Source organism: Rhinoraja longicauda, chromosome 29, assembly GCF_053455715.1.
Source record: "Rhinoraja longicauda isolate Sanriku21f chromosome 29, sRhiLon1.1, whole genome shotgun sequence".
NCBI classification, from domain to species: Eukaryota; Metazoa; Chordata; class Chondrichthyes; order Rajiformes; family Arhynchobatidae; genus Rhinoraja; species Rhinoraja longicauda.
This window is the reverse complement of record NC_135981.1, coordinates 649762-664315: the sequence shown is the minus strand read 5'-3', so window position 1 is coordinate 664315 and position 14554 is coordinate 649762. Positions and strand designations below refer to the sequence as shown.

The 14554-nt window shown below is 49.0% G+C and overlaps 1 pseudogene across 1 annotated transcript; it reads left to right on the top strand.

Moving 5' to 3' along the window:
• Window positions 1-1082: 1082 nt before the first annotated feature.
• LOC144607577 (uncharacterized) lies at window positions 1083-10817 on the top strand (annotated as a pseudogene). The gene is made up of 4 exons (XR_013549111.1): window positions 1083-1760; window positions 5710-5807; window positions 7153-7229; window positions 10298-10817. The product of XR_013549111.1 is annotated as an uncharacterized LOC144607577 (transcript).
• The last annotated feature ends 3737 nt before the right edge of the window (window positions 10818-14554 follow it).

The window sequence follows — 14554 nt, the reverse complement described above, 5'->3', positions numbered from 1 at the left end:
AGAGGCCCCGCCCCTGGTTACAGAGCCCCCGCCCCTGGTTAGAGGCCCGCCCATGGTTACCCAGACCCCGCCCCTGCTGACAGAGGCCCGCCCATGGTTACCCAGGCTCCGCCCCTGGTTACCCAGACTCCACCCCTAGTTACCGAGGTCCTGCACTTGGTTACTCACACCCGGCCCTGTTTACAGAAGCCCCGCCCCTGGTTACCCAGACCACGCCCCTGGTTACCGGGTGTGGACACCGCCCCAGGGAAGGCCCAGCCCCCGTTACCGGGTATGGAAGACGCCGCCCCGAGTTCCAGTGGAGGGGAAGCCTCGCCCCCGGGTACTGAGGCCTCGCCCCCGCGTACCAAGGCCTCGCCCCCGGGTACTGAGGCCCCGCCCCCGGGTACTGAGGCCTCGCCCCCGGGTACCGAGGCCTCGCCCCCGGCCACCCAGACCTCGCCCAATAACCAGGCCGAGTCGCGGCTCTCGTTAGAGGGCACCGACAACTCCGGCTTTGGTTTCGAAGGATGGGAGACCCCGCCGCCGCTCGCCCTCGCCGGGCTGCGGCCCTCAATACATGACGAGGGTCCGATCCTTCGTTTCAGGCGCTCCCGACGCGGCTCGCGGCCCCCCGTGCAGGCCCCGCCCTTTGAAAGCAAGCCCGCGCCCACTGGCACCAAGGCCCCGTCCACTGGCCCCCAGGCGGCGCCTCCGGACGTCAAGACCCCGCCGCCCAGCGGAAAGGCTCCGTCTCCGAACGCCAAGACCCCGCCCCCCGGGGCAAAGTTCCCGCCCCCCGGGGCAAAGTCCCCGCCCGTCAGCCGAAGGGCCTCGCCTCCGGACGGCAAGTCCCCGCCCCCCGGCGCAAAGTCCCCGCCCGGGAGCAGAAGGGCCTCGCCTCCGGACGGCAAGTCCCCGCCCCCCGGCAGAAAGGTTCCGCCCCCCGGAGCAAAGTCCCCGCCCATCAGCCGAAGGGCCTCGCCTCCGGACGGCAAGTCCCCGCCCCCCGGCAGAAAGGTTCCGCCCCCCGGAGCAAAGTCCCCGCCCATCAGCCGAAGGGCCTCGCCTCCGGACGGCAAGTCCCCGCCCCCCGGCGCAAAGTCCCCGCCCGGGAGCAGAAGGGCCTCGCCTCCGGACGGCAAATCCCCGCACCGCCGCTCTGAGGCTTCGGCCGTGGACCCGGACGCAAAGCGCCAGCGGGGCTGGGCCCGGAGCTCGCTGCAGGACAAGGACAAGGACGGCTTCACTGCCCTGGAGAGTCTGATGAAGGACCCGCGGCCTTCATTGAACCGCGAGGAGAGCTCGGGGGTGGACTTCGGCCTCCTGGAGCCGCCGCTGATGGACATGTCGGACAGCCCGGCGCTGAGTTACAGCCTGCTGGATGCTCCCACCCCGCACCGGGCCCGCAAGACCGGCTCCCGCACCTCCCTCAACGCTAGCCGCGGCTCCATGCGCAACTCGCGGTCGCACACCCCCAGCCGCGGCACCACTCCCGCCCTGCCCCTCCCACCGTCGCCGTCCCCCGACGTGTCCTCCGCGCTCCTGTCCGTCACCCGCTCCTCCAGCGCGCGCACGGACAGCCCCGCGCCTCCGCCTCCCTGCTGCTGCAACATCACGTGGTGCAACGCGGGCCCGTGCCGGGGCGGCGCCGGCGACGCACGCTCACGCTCACGCTCACGCTCAGGCGGGGGAGGGGCCACAGCTGTAGGAGGCCAGAGAGGCGGCGGCGGCAAGAAGTACGGAGCGGACATGGGCGTGAAGGTTCACATCGAATTCTGGTGCGTGGTAGGCCGCGGCGTGGGGTCGGGGGCGGGGGGGGCGCGGGGGACGGGGGACGGGGACCGAGGCGGCGGCATTGTGGTGGTGGGTGGTGTATGGGCCTGGGGCCGGGACCGGGCCTGCTCTTGTCAGCGCCGTCCGCCCGGGCATGGGTCGGCAGGTCAGCGGGCGGGGCCGGGCGGGGCGGGGGGGGGGGGCAGGAGGTACAACGAGCCGCAGGGTCCCGACCCGGAAAGTCGCCTGTCCGTGTTGTCCGGAGATGCTGCCGGACCCCCCCCCCCCCCCCCCGGGTTCTTCCAGCACTTCGTTTTAAACATAGAAACATAGAGAATAGGGGTTGGAAGAGGCCACTCGGCCCTTCGAGCCAGCACCGCCATTCACTGTGTAAGAAAATAACTGCAGATGTTGGTACAAATCGAAGGTATTTATTCACAAAATGCTGGAGTAACTCAGCGGGTCAGGCAACATCTCAGGAGAGAAGGGATGGGTGCTGTTTCTGGTCGAGACCCTTCAATCACAAGTCTCTGGGTGGAAAGGTTGTTCCTCATCTCAGTCCTAAATGGCCGACCCCTTATTCTTAAACTGTGACCCCTGGTTCTGGACTCCCCCAACATCGGGAACATTTTTCCTGCATCTACTGTCCAATCCTTTAAGAATTTTATGTTTCTATAAGATTTCCTCGCATCCTTTTAAATTCCAGTGAATACAAGCCCAGTCGACCCATTCTTTCATCGTACGTCAGTCCCGCCTTCCCGGGAATTAACGTGGTGAACCTAAGCTGCACGCCCTCAATAGCAATAATGTCCTTTCTCAAACTAGGAGACCAAAACTGCACACAATACTCCAGGTGCGGTCTCACCAGGGCCCCGTACAACTGCAGTAGGACCTCCTTGGCCCGAAACTCAAATTCTCTCGCAATGAAGGCGGCACGGTAGCGCAGCGGTAGAGTTGCTGCTTTACAGCGAATGCAGCGCCGGAGACTCAGGTTCGATCCTGACTACGGGTGCTGCACTGTAAGGAGTTTGTACGTTCTCCCCGTGACCTGCGTGGGTTTTCTCCGAGATCTTCGGTTTCCTCCCACACTCCAAAGACGTACAGGTATGTAGGTTAATTGGCTGGGTAAATGTAAAATATTGTCCCTAGTGGGTGTAGGATAGTGTTAATGTACGGGGATCACTGGGCGGTACGGACTTGGTGGGCCGAAAAGGCCTGTTTCCGGCTGTATATATATGATATGATATGATATGAACATGCTGGTGCGGCTCGGCTGCGGGACTTTACATCGCTGGTGCGGCTCGACCACGGGACTTAACTGCGCAAGGCTTGGTCGCGGGGCCTTTCAGCGCCCGGTGCGATTCGGCCGGGGGGACTTCCATCCCCTTGCGGGGACTGTGCGGGTCGGTCGGGGACGAGCTGTCTGTCCGTGGGGGTGGGGAAGAGAGTGGAAGTTTTGTTGCCTCCATCACAGTGAGGGGGTGTTTGGAGTCACTGATGGACGTTTGTGTTGGGGCTATGTGTCTTGTGTTCTTTTTTTTTTTCTATGACTGCTATGTAGTTTCGTTCGGTACTTCGGTACCGAACGACAAATAAAGCTCTGTTATACTGTTATACCTTGCTTCACTGCCTGCTGTACCTGCATGCTTACTTTCATTGAGTGATGTACAAGCAAACCCAAGCCTCGTTCCACCTCCCCTTCTAATCTGACACCATTCGGATAATAATCTGTCTTCCTGTTCTTGCCACCAAAGTGGATAACCTCACATTTATCCACATTATACTGCATCTGCCATGCGTCTGCCCATTCACCCAACCTATCCAAGTCACCCTGCAGCCTCGCAGCTCACACTGCCACCCAGTTTTGCATCATCTGTTTTGCTTAAACTCCAGCATCTACTGTCACTTGTGCCTCCTAGTGAGATACTCCCTTTGTTCATTCCACCCACCTCTCTTGGCAATTTTAAATATGTGGGTTTATTTGTATGCCAGTGTTAATAAAGGTGTTTGTGTGGAAAGGTTAACTTTGGTTATGGCTCACATGATTTGAATATTTCTTGTTTTTATAAACTTTCCTTTCCTGCTGCTTTTGTGCCCCTTTGCTTGTTCCGGTAAGGGTCGCGGAAATGAGAGGGATCTTGTGCAGGAAACATGTTCCCGATGTTGGGGGAAGTCCAGAACTAGGGACCACAGTTTAAGAATAAGGGGTAGGCCATTTAGAACTGAGGTGAGAAGAAACTTTTTCACACAGAGAGTTGTGTATTTGTGGAATTCTCTGCCTCAGAAGGCAGTGGAGGCCAATTCATTGGATGCATTCAAAAGAGAGTTGGATAGAGCTCTTAAGGATAGCGGAATCAAGGGATATTGGGAGAAGGCAGGCACGGGGTACTGATTGTGGATGATCAGCCATGATCACATTGAATGGCGGTGCTGCTCGAGGGGCTGATTGTCTATTATCTATGTATCTATGTAATTCATTTGGCAGGGGAAGAGAAAAGACATTCTGGCCTTCCATCACAGTGAGGAGGTGACTGGAGGAGACTCACTATGATGGATGTTTCTTTTTTTTGTTTTGTGTTGGTTTGTGATTGTGTGTGTTATTGCTTATTTTTATTGCTCTTATTGTTGGACTGTGGGTAATGGAATTTCGTCCAAAAGACTTGTTTTTTTGGATGACAATAAAGGTTATTCTGATTCTGATAAGCAGGGGAGTCAGGATAGACAGTAAGCCTGTTTTGTTTACAGTGCAATGGATCTATCACCTGGCCATGTCTCCCTGGGAATTCATTGGGAGGATCTAAGCAATTCCCAATACAACAGCAACTCTGTCACAATATTGTTCTGCAATTTATTATGTTGGTTGCCAAAGAACCTCTGTGAACAGTGGAAAACATTTTGCAATTGACTCATTTGTCCACAAGCAGTTTGTTGGTGAAGAAATAAAGAATACTAGACCAAGTGGACCCTTTGGGCCCAAACCTCTCCTGCATTGGTGCAGCACCCTCCTCTCCCTCACTCTCTCCCCCCCCCCCCCCTCCCCTCCTATATTCAGTATTTAGCAAAATGTTACATTTCCTCAAACATCTGAGGAAGGAAGATCCAAAGAGAAGGTGTGTTCCTCCTAACGTGTTATAAGGTCATAAGTGATAGGAGTCGAATTAGGCCATTCGGCCCATCAAGTCTATTCCGCCATTCAATCATGGCTGATCTGTCTCTCACTCCAAACCCCATTTTACTTCCTTCTCCCCATAACCTCTGACACCTGGACTAAATCAAGAATCTATCTCTGCATAAAAAATATCCAATGACTTGACCTCTACAGTCTTCTGTGGCAAAGAATTGCACAGATTCACCTCTAACTAAAGAAATGTCTCCTCATTTCCTTCATAAAAGAATGTCCTTTAATTCTGAGACTATGACCTCTAGTCCTAGACTCCCACTAGTGGAAAGATCCACTCTATCCAAGCCTTTCATTATTTGGTAAGTTTCAATGAGGTTCCCCCACCCCCCCCCCCCCCCCCCCCCCTCATCCGTCTAAACTCCAGTGGGTACAGGCCCAGTGCCATCAAATGTTCATCATATGTTAACCCACTCATTTCTGGGATCGTTCTTGTAAACCTCCTCTGGACCATCTCCAGAACCAGCACATCCTTCCTCAGATATGTGGCCCAAAAATGGCTCACAATACACCAAATGCATCCTGACCAGTGTCTCACAGAGCCTCAGTATTACATCAGAGAGAACTTGCTTCTAAGATGAGGCTGACATGAAATTCTCAAATCATAGTAGAAAGGAACAAGCCACATACTGGAATTAAATCTCGGGCAAAGGTGAGGGGAGCAGCAGAGACCCGGTAATTGCAGTGTGATATTTAGCTTCCTTGTGCTGCTGCTTGTGATACTGTTCCTGTGATGGCTGCAAGCATTAACTGCCTCCCTTGTGTGTTAACTGCAGTAGTGCCTGAGGGTACGAATCCCGCTATCAGGATCTCGCCGAGATAATCTTGACGACGTTTCCTGATGCGGATATTTCTGGAGATGTTGGGAGGCCAGGTAAAGTTAAAACATCGAGCGAGTGAGTGGTCATCTTCCGGTGAATGGTTGCAATGATCATGAATTTCTTCACCTCCATCCATGACCCAAAGGTCCTATGTACAGGGGTGAATCCGCAGTGATTCTGAATGCATGTCAAAGCTGGGGTTTCACTTCATATTGCAAGTGTCGTCATCTGCTGTGATTGGTGCCCACCTGAGGAAGTTTCAAATTGCAGCATTTATCCCCTGAAACACATTGTGTACAAGAACACTTTTAAAAGCACTGTCTCCACTTGCATTCTGGTTCCCCGATAAACTGCAGAGGAAGTGCCAGAAATGGGAGTGGAACAGATGCCCAATGAGGTGCATTTTGATGATATTCCCCACAGATTTTGTGTTTTACATTTAATTCAGAAGCATCTGTTTAAACAGATTGGGATAAAGCATTACGTGCTGCTCCATAGAAAAAATAGGTGCAGGCATAGGCCATTCGGCCCTTCGAGCCAGTACTGCATTCAACATGATCATGGGTGATCATCTAAAATCAGAAGTCCGTTCCTGCTTTTTCCCCATACCCCTTGATTCCTTTAGCCCTAAGAGCCAAATCTAACTCTCAAAAACATCCAGTGAATTGGCCTCCACTGCTTTCGGTGGCAGAGAATTCCACAGATTCACAACTCTGGGTGAAGAAGTTTTTCCTCATCTCAGTCCTAATGAAGAAGTTTTTCCTCATCTCTGTCCTCCATGTGGAGAAATATTCAGCCACAGTCTTGTGATGACGGGACAGACTTGAATTGTTTTCTCTGGAATGTTGCAGTTTGAGGGGAGACTTGATCGAAGTATATGAAATGTATCAGAGGCATAGATAGGGTAGACAATCAGATCCTTTACCCTGGGGTGGCAATGTCCGACGCTGGAGGGCATACCTATCGGGGGGGGGGGGGGGGGAGAAATAATAGAGATGTGTGGGGTAGGTTTTCTACACAGGGTGGTGGGGGCTGGAACACACAGCCAGGGGTGGCCCCACGGTGGAGGCAGATACGATAGTGGCGTTTAAGAAGCTTTTAGATACATGGATTTGCAGGGAACAGAGGGTTATAAATCATTGGAGGGAGATGAGATCAGTCAGCACAAACATAGTCTTTGGAAATCCTTAAATAAACTTCCCTTGTGCATTATAAATTATCCTTCAAGGTGACTTTAAAATTTAAGGTGTTCATTTGATCTTTTCACTCTCCATTTATCCACGTGTTGAGGGGATAATTGTGCAGCTTCTTTACTTTGTGTATGTGTGTCTGGGGTTAGGGTTAGGGTGTTGTTTAATCCCCTGTGTCTGTTTAATAAACTCTGCTTTTGCCAATTAGGCAGCTTTGAGATTGAAGTCAATGGACAGCTAATCTTCTCCAAACTGGAAATCAACGGGTTCCCTTATGAAAATGATGTAAGTGGGCAGTTTAGTATTTTACAAGGTTGAATCTTTATGATTAAATTACTTGCCATCTGTTTCCTTCCATTATTTCAATGACACCTGTGACATTCATGTGGGTGGTTTGAAAAAACAGTAGTCGGGGTTGGTGTACAGATCTTTGGAACAGTATAAATCAAGAAGGATGTGTTTATAAATTTAAAATATAGTGATTAATTACAATTTGAACTTAATCTCAAGACGGATTCTAAATTTAAACATACTATGATCATAGTATGTTTAAATTTAGAACCCGTGTTGAGAACAAAAAGGTGTGGGTATGAAATATCCAGGTTCGGTCAGGAGAACTACAAAGAAATGAGGGGAAAGTTAGCTAAAGTGGACAAATAGATTTAAGGGTGTGATATTAAAATAAATAATTTGTGACGATATATCGCAATGGGGAGTGAGGTTCTAAGGTGGCGGGGAGGTGGAGGATGCACTTGCCAATGACTAACCTCGGGAGAAGGTGGGCGATCACACACAACATGTAAAAGCTGGCAAAGTTAGTAGCTGATCTGAAGCTTGAAATAAATTCAGGATGCAGCATAATAGGATTTTAAATAGAAATGATGAGCAAACCTGCAAGATATTTAAAAACTGACAACATGAACTTTACATAAAGGACAGAGGTGCAAGTGAACAGAGAATGTGGCTGGGGAAATAGTTACAGGAACATAGGTCTTACAGAGAATGTGGCTGGGGAAATGGTTACAGGAACATAGGTCTTACAGAGAATGTAGCTGGGGAAATGGTTACAGGAACATAGGTCTTACAGAGATTGTAGCTGGGGAAATGATTACAGGAACATAGGTCTTACAGAGAATGTGGCTGGGGAAATGGTTACAGGAACATAGGTCTTACAGAGAATGTGGCTGGGGAAATGGTTACAGGAACTAGGAAATAAAAGTGGAGATGAACAAGTATTGTGCATCATTCATTTCTGTTCCATTGAAAGGTCATAGATTCATACAACATGGCACACCCTACTGCCGATGAAGATATCTATCTAAGCTCGTCTATCTAATTGCACGCCTGTGTCCCATATTGCTCTGTCCTATCCATGTACCTGTCAAATGTCTTAGATGTTGTTCTAGTGTCTGCCTCAACTCCCTCTGGCAGCTGATTTCATATACCCACCACCCTCTGAGTGAAAAGTTGCCCCTCGGGTGCGTATTGAAACTTGCTCCTCTCACCTTAAACATATGTCCTCTTGTTTTTGATTTCCGTACCCTAGGTAAAAGACTCCATGCACTCACTCTATCTATTTACCTCATGATTTTATACACCTCTAAGATCACAGCTCAGCCTTCTGTGCTCCAAGGAATAAAGTCCTAACCTGCTCGATATCTTCTACTACCTCATCTCCTCAAGTCCTGGCAATATCCTTGTAAATCTTCTCTGCACACTTTCTAACTTAATGACATCCTACAAAATGGTGACCAAAACTGAACACAGTATACCAAGTGTGGCCTCACCAAGACCTTGTGCAGCATTAACATAACATCAAACATCTATACTCTATTACTGACTGATGGCCAATATACCAAAAACCACCTTGACCATGCCATCTGCCTGTGAAACCACTTTTGGGAACAATGTACCTGTACTTGCAGATACCTCTTCTCTAAAACACATCCCAGGGCCCTGCCATTCACCGTGAAGGTCTGCCTCTGACTTCCCAAAATACAACACTCGCACTTTACTGGCATTAAACTCCATTAGCCATTTCTCAGCCCACCTGCCCAGCTGATCAAGAGCCTGATGTAATTATTGATGGCTGATACCACCCACTTTAATGTCACCTGCAAACTTACTAATCATGGCCTGTACATTCTCGTCCAAATTATTGATCTAAACCACAAACAGCAATGGGCCCAGCACTGATCCCTGAGGGACACCACGAGTCACTTGCCTCTAGTCTGAAAAACCTTTCCATTACCACCTTCTGCTTCCTGCCATGAAGCTAAATCTGTATTCAGTTGGGAAGCTCTTCCTGGATGCAACCTTCCAGAGAATGCAAAACCTTAGCAAGGTGGACAGCATCTGGACAGCATCTGCGGTTTTGCCCTCGTTCATTTGTTTTCCTCTTCACAAAACTCAATCAAATTCCCAAGTCATGTACAAAACCGTGCTAACTATCCCTAATCAGCCCCTGATTATGCAGTGCATATATCTTATCCCTAAGAATTCTCTTCATTAACTTACCCACCACAAATGTTAGGCTCACTGGTATATAGTTCCCAGGCGTTTCCTTGCAGCCCTTAGAGGCCCAGCATTAGCCACCCTCCAGTCATCTGGCACATCACTTGTGTTTAACGATGATTCATATAGATCTGCCGGGCTCTTGCAATGGTTTGCTCTAGCTACCCACAGCATCCCTGGATACATCTGAACATGCCCAGGAAATGGACCGACCTTCATATGGACTCTCCTTGACTTCTCCATTACGTGTCCCAAATTTTACCCAACCTTTTTGTTTTTCTCCATTGTAAAAGCTGAGGACCAATATTCATTGAAGCCTTTGCCCACCTCCTGCAGCTCCACACACGGACGGCTGTCTTGGTTTCTGAGAGGCCCTATTATCCTTCTAGTTATCCTCTTTCCCTTAATATACATAATCTCTGGATTTTTCCTAATATTATCCATAAGAGCTCTCTCCTGTCCACTTTGGTCCTCCTGATTTCCTCAGAGGTATGCTCATTTCCCCAAACTCCCAGGGATACATGATCCCAGCTGTCTGGACCTGGCCCATGCCTCCTCACCCTGATAGCATGCCCGGAGAATTAAGAAAAACCTGCCACAAAATGTCTGGTTGCTTGCAATGAAGTATGCTTGCATTGTTCACGAGTTGATGAATGGTGTGAGGGCAGTGAGAATTAGAGGCTGTGGACATACTTTCATCATGAGCTGTAGCAACTTGTCTTTGAAGTATGTGTGCCGAACTACATGAAAGCTAAACAAAGTTGTGTTACTGAGTCGGGTCTTTGTGTGTGGCTGCTGAGGAATACTTTACCAGCTCTGCTCTTATTTTCCTGCTACAGGTCGTGAATGCAGTCAAGAAAGCTAACGATGGAACAGAAATGCAAAAGATCGTCAATAGCCGGGCTCCCTGTGTCATTCTGTAGCCCAGGCTAAACTGTGCCTCTGTCAGTTGCTAACCTCCTTTACTTTCAGCTCTTACAATTCTGCTTTGAGGTAGCCTAGTGTAGATAAAGGTAGGCATGGAATGGGTATACTTGCTGGGTCTACTTGTAGTGGGGGCAGCTGAACAGTGTCTCTGTCTACATCCCTTATCTGTTATTCTCACTTTGTTTCTGCTGAGTTTTCTTCTAAGCAACTCGTGACGTATTGGAATTGTTGACATGCTGCATATTTAGAATCTGGTTCTGCGAATGACTATTTTAACTGAAAAAAATGGTTAATGTATGAAGGAAAAGACACCATTTTCTAATGGATTAGCAAGTCAATAACTTCAATGGTTTTCATTTAAACTAAATAATTATGTGATTTTGAATTTGGTCGTGATACATGAACTAATGAATAAAATGTCACACTCTCAAACCTTGTATAATGAGTGTTTTGTGTAATAACAGGGTGATTCAAACCAAAGCTGTGAAATGTGTAGGAAGGAACTGCGGATGCCGGTTTAAATCAAAGGCAGACACAAAATGCTGGAGTAACTCAGCGGGTCAGGCAGCATCTCTGGAGAGAAGGAATGGGTGACGTTTTGGGTCGAGACCCTTCTTCAGACTGATGTCAGGGAAGGGGGCTGGACTTTGACTATCTCCAGAGATGCTGCCTGACCCGCTGAGATACTCCAGCACTCTGTGAAACGTCACCTATCCATGTTCTCCACAGATGCTGCCTGACCCGCTGATTTACTCCAGCACTTTGTGTCTACCAAAGCTGTGAAGTGCTGGTGTTGGTCCTGGCCCAGTGGATGGCTTTTGGGATGATGCTTCCCTGGGGAATTCTGGAGCATTGGAGGTAGTGATTCTGGCTGGGATTTTGAAGTTGGAATGCAGAGTTGTGTTGCTACTGTACAAGTAGACATTGTGTGGCCCAGGAGCAGGGGTTTGGTTTTGTTATTGTCACGTGCACCAAGGTACAGTGAACAACTCTGTGCTATCCAGTCAAACCGTATTGTACGATCAATACATACACTCTAAGGGAAGTGCAAAGAACAAAATTACAAGTCTAGGAGATTGTGTAATAGCCACAGAGGAAGTGAAGGGGCCATTTCAAGAGTCAAGAATCTAATAACAGCAGGAAAGAAGCTGTTCTTCTGTTCCTGAATCTGGTGGGATTTTGTATCTTCTGTACAGTGGGAGGGCAGAGTAGAGGGAATGGTCAGAGTGTGAGTGTAATGTTGGCTGCTTTCCTGAGGCGCATGTTGTAAGAAGATAGACTCAAAAACTCAGCAGGAGAGGCAGCATCTCTGGAGAGAAGGAACGGGTGACGTTTCGGATCGAGACCCTTCCTCAGACTAGAGTTACTTTAGCTTTTTCCAGCATCTGCAGTTCCTTCCTGCGCATGCTTAACGAGCCTGATGGTTGAAAGGAAGAAGCTGTTTGGACCACGGCTGGAGCTAAGTGGTCCTGATAAAACGCACATGAACAGTTGTGACCAGACTGGACATACACTGTCACCTGATAGTACTGTCGACACCAGCCTTGTTACGTGGCTGATGATGTAGAACAGATTAATTAGCTGGACTGGGTCTGACACCGTTTTGGGCTGGACATAATTTGCCAATTTTCCACATTATCAGGTAGGTATCAGAGGTATAAGTGCAATGGAACACTTGGCTGGAGAGACGGCTCATTCTCACATCTCAGCTTTGTGGCATTTGTGGAACTGTTCCAACAGATACCAGTTCCAAAATGCTGTGGAGGAGGAGTTGACAAGGCTGCGTGGTGCCAAAGTTAATGCTGAGTGGATGTTTTACTGGGGTTCTGCCACAGCTGAATGGCTGGCACCTTCCCCTGGACATTGGTGTTTACAGGCCAGGCTGACTAAGCTTGGCACATTTCTATCCCCCACAGCCAGTAATGAGTGTGATAGACTTGCAACAGTCTGGTAATTTTGTGGTCACATAATTGAGGATGGATATTTTAACCCCAGATTATTCATGGTGTACAAACCTCCCAGCTGTGGTGTTGAGATTTGCCCAATGTCTCTGGATTATATGGAACCGTATAGCACAGGGACAGGCCCTTTGGCCCACGGTGCCTGTACCAAAGGCAACTTAAACTAATGTCTGCCTGCACATGAGCCACACCCCTCCATTGCACTATCGGAGCTGGCTCCTAGCAACATGTTCCAGGCACCCACCACCCACTGTATATTAATAAAACTTTGCCCAAACCATTATTCCAAGTCATACAACATGGAAACAGTTGCTTTGGCACAACTCGTTGATGCCGACCAAGATGTCCCACCTGCCTGTGTTTTATCCATACCCCTCTCAACCTTTCCTATCCATGTACCTTGGATTATAGTGTCTCTTACCATGTTATCGTACCAGCCTCAGCCCCTCTGGCAGCCCCTTCCCTACGCCTTCACCCTCAGTGTGAGAACCTATCCTGTAACCAAATGTTGTTACTCCATGACTGATGGTGGAATAGACTCGATGGGCCGAATGGCCTAATCCTGCACCAATGTCTTATGAACCTAACTCCCAGTTCAAATTTTATTAAACAACGCACCCAACATGAATCAAGATGACTAATTTTAACATTTACTTTCCAGTGGATGCCTCTGGATTAAGCACCAGCCTGACATCCAGTCATTGTGAATAGATTCACACATGGAGAGCAGATTAGCTGTCTCGGGCCAGCAATCTCACAACCAAAATATCCCACAGATATTGATGGGATAATGGCAAATAATGTTTTAATGTTGGTTGTGGGATACGTTGGCATGGAGAATTACTCCACCTAAGGACGGGAATTCTGAAGAAGGATCCTGATCTAAAAGGTCACCAATCCATATTCTCCAGGGGTTACTGCCTGCTAACCCGCTGAGTTACTCCAGCATTTTGGCTTTCCTTGGTAAGCCAGCATCTACAGTTCCTTGTTGATACACTACTCCCTATACTTCTCCAAAGTGTTGCCATGGGATCACGCTGTTCTCTGGGGGGGGGGGGGGGGGGGGGGGGGGGGGGGGTGGGGGGGCAGGTAGGCTCTGTACAAAATCTCATCCAGGTTGCAGATGCAACAGCCATGCTGCCTGCAATGCTGAAAGTGTTGTTCTGAGGTGTGGGGCCTTGAGTGTCTGGACTGGATCACGAGCCTCTGTAACTGTCGGATGAAGACATTGGCATTTGTTCCAACTAAGTCTCAGCTGACTTGTAATTCAAGGCTTATAAAGTGAACACACCAGATATTATTTCAGCTGAACACTATTTCTCTGGAGACATGTGTTCTTCAGTTCTTTCCAGAATAAAATATCCCATTGTTTGTGCTGTATTCTGCTGTCGCCACCACAGAATGTTGGCTTTACTCAACATTTCAGTTGGATTTGGAAATCTTATCTCAATAGTTTGCATTCTCTCTTCACGACAGGGTTATGTGACTTACAAGTTCTGTAGATTCTCTCTTCACATAGAAAGTAATGTCAGATCGACACAAAATGTTGGAGTAACTCAGCGGGTCAGGCAGCATCTCTGGAGAGAAGCAATGGGTGACGTTTCACAGAGTGCTGGGGTAACTCAGCGGGTCGGGCAGCATCTCTGGAGAGAAGGAATGGGTGACGTTTCGGGTCGAGACCCTTCTACAGACTGGTTAGGATAAGGGAAACGAGAGATATAGATAATGATGTAGAGAAATAAAGACCAATGAATGAAAGATATGCAAAAAGTAACGATGCTAAAGGAAACAGGCCATTGTTAGCTGTTTGTATGGTGAAAATTGTGATTTGTCCCTAGTCTGCAGGATAGTGCTCGTGTACAGGGAACACTAGTAGTCGGTGGGCCTGCTTTAACCTTCAGTATGGTTTTACCTTGGTCACTGCCCATCGGGAAGAGGTGCAGGAACAAGAAACCCACCGTCACTAGGTTGAAGAACAGTTTCTCCCCAGCTATTAAATGTCCCAAAAAGACATTTGGACGGGCACCTGGATAGGAGAGGTTGAGAGGGATATGGGCAGAACACAGGCAGGTGGGACTAGTGGGCATCTTGGTCAGGCTGGGCCAAAGGGTCTATTTCCATGCTGTATGACTATAATTACTACAACACTAACCACAGCAACTATGATCTCCTATGGACTGTGGGACTTCGGGAAGCTCTAACCACAGC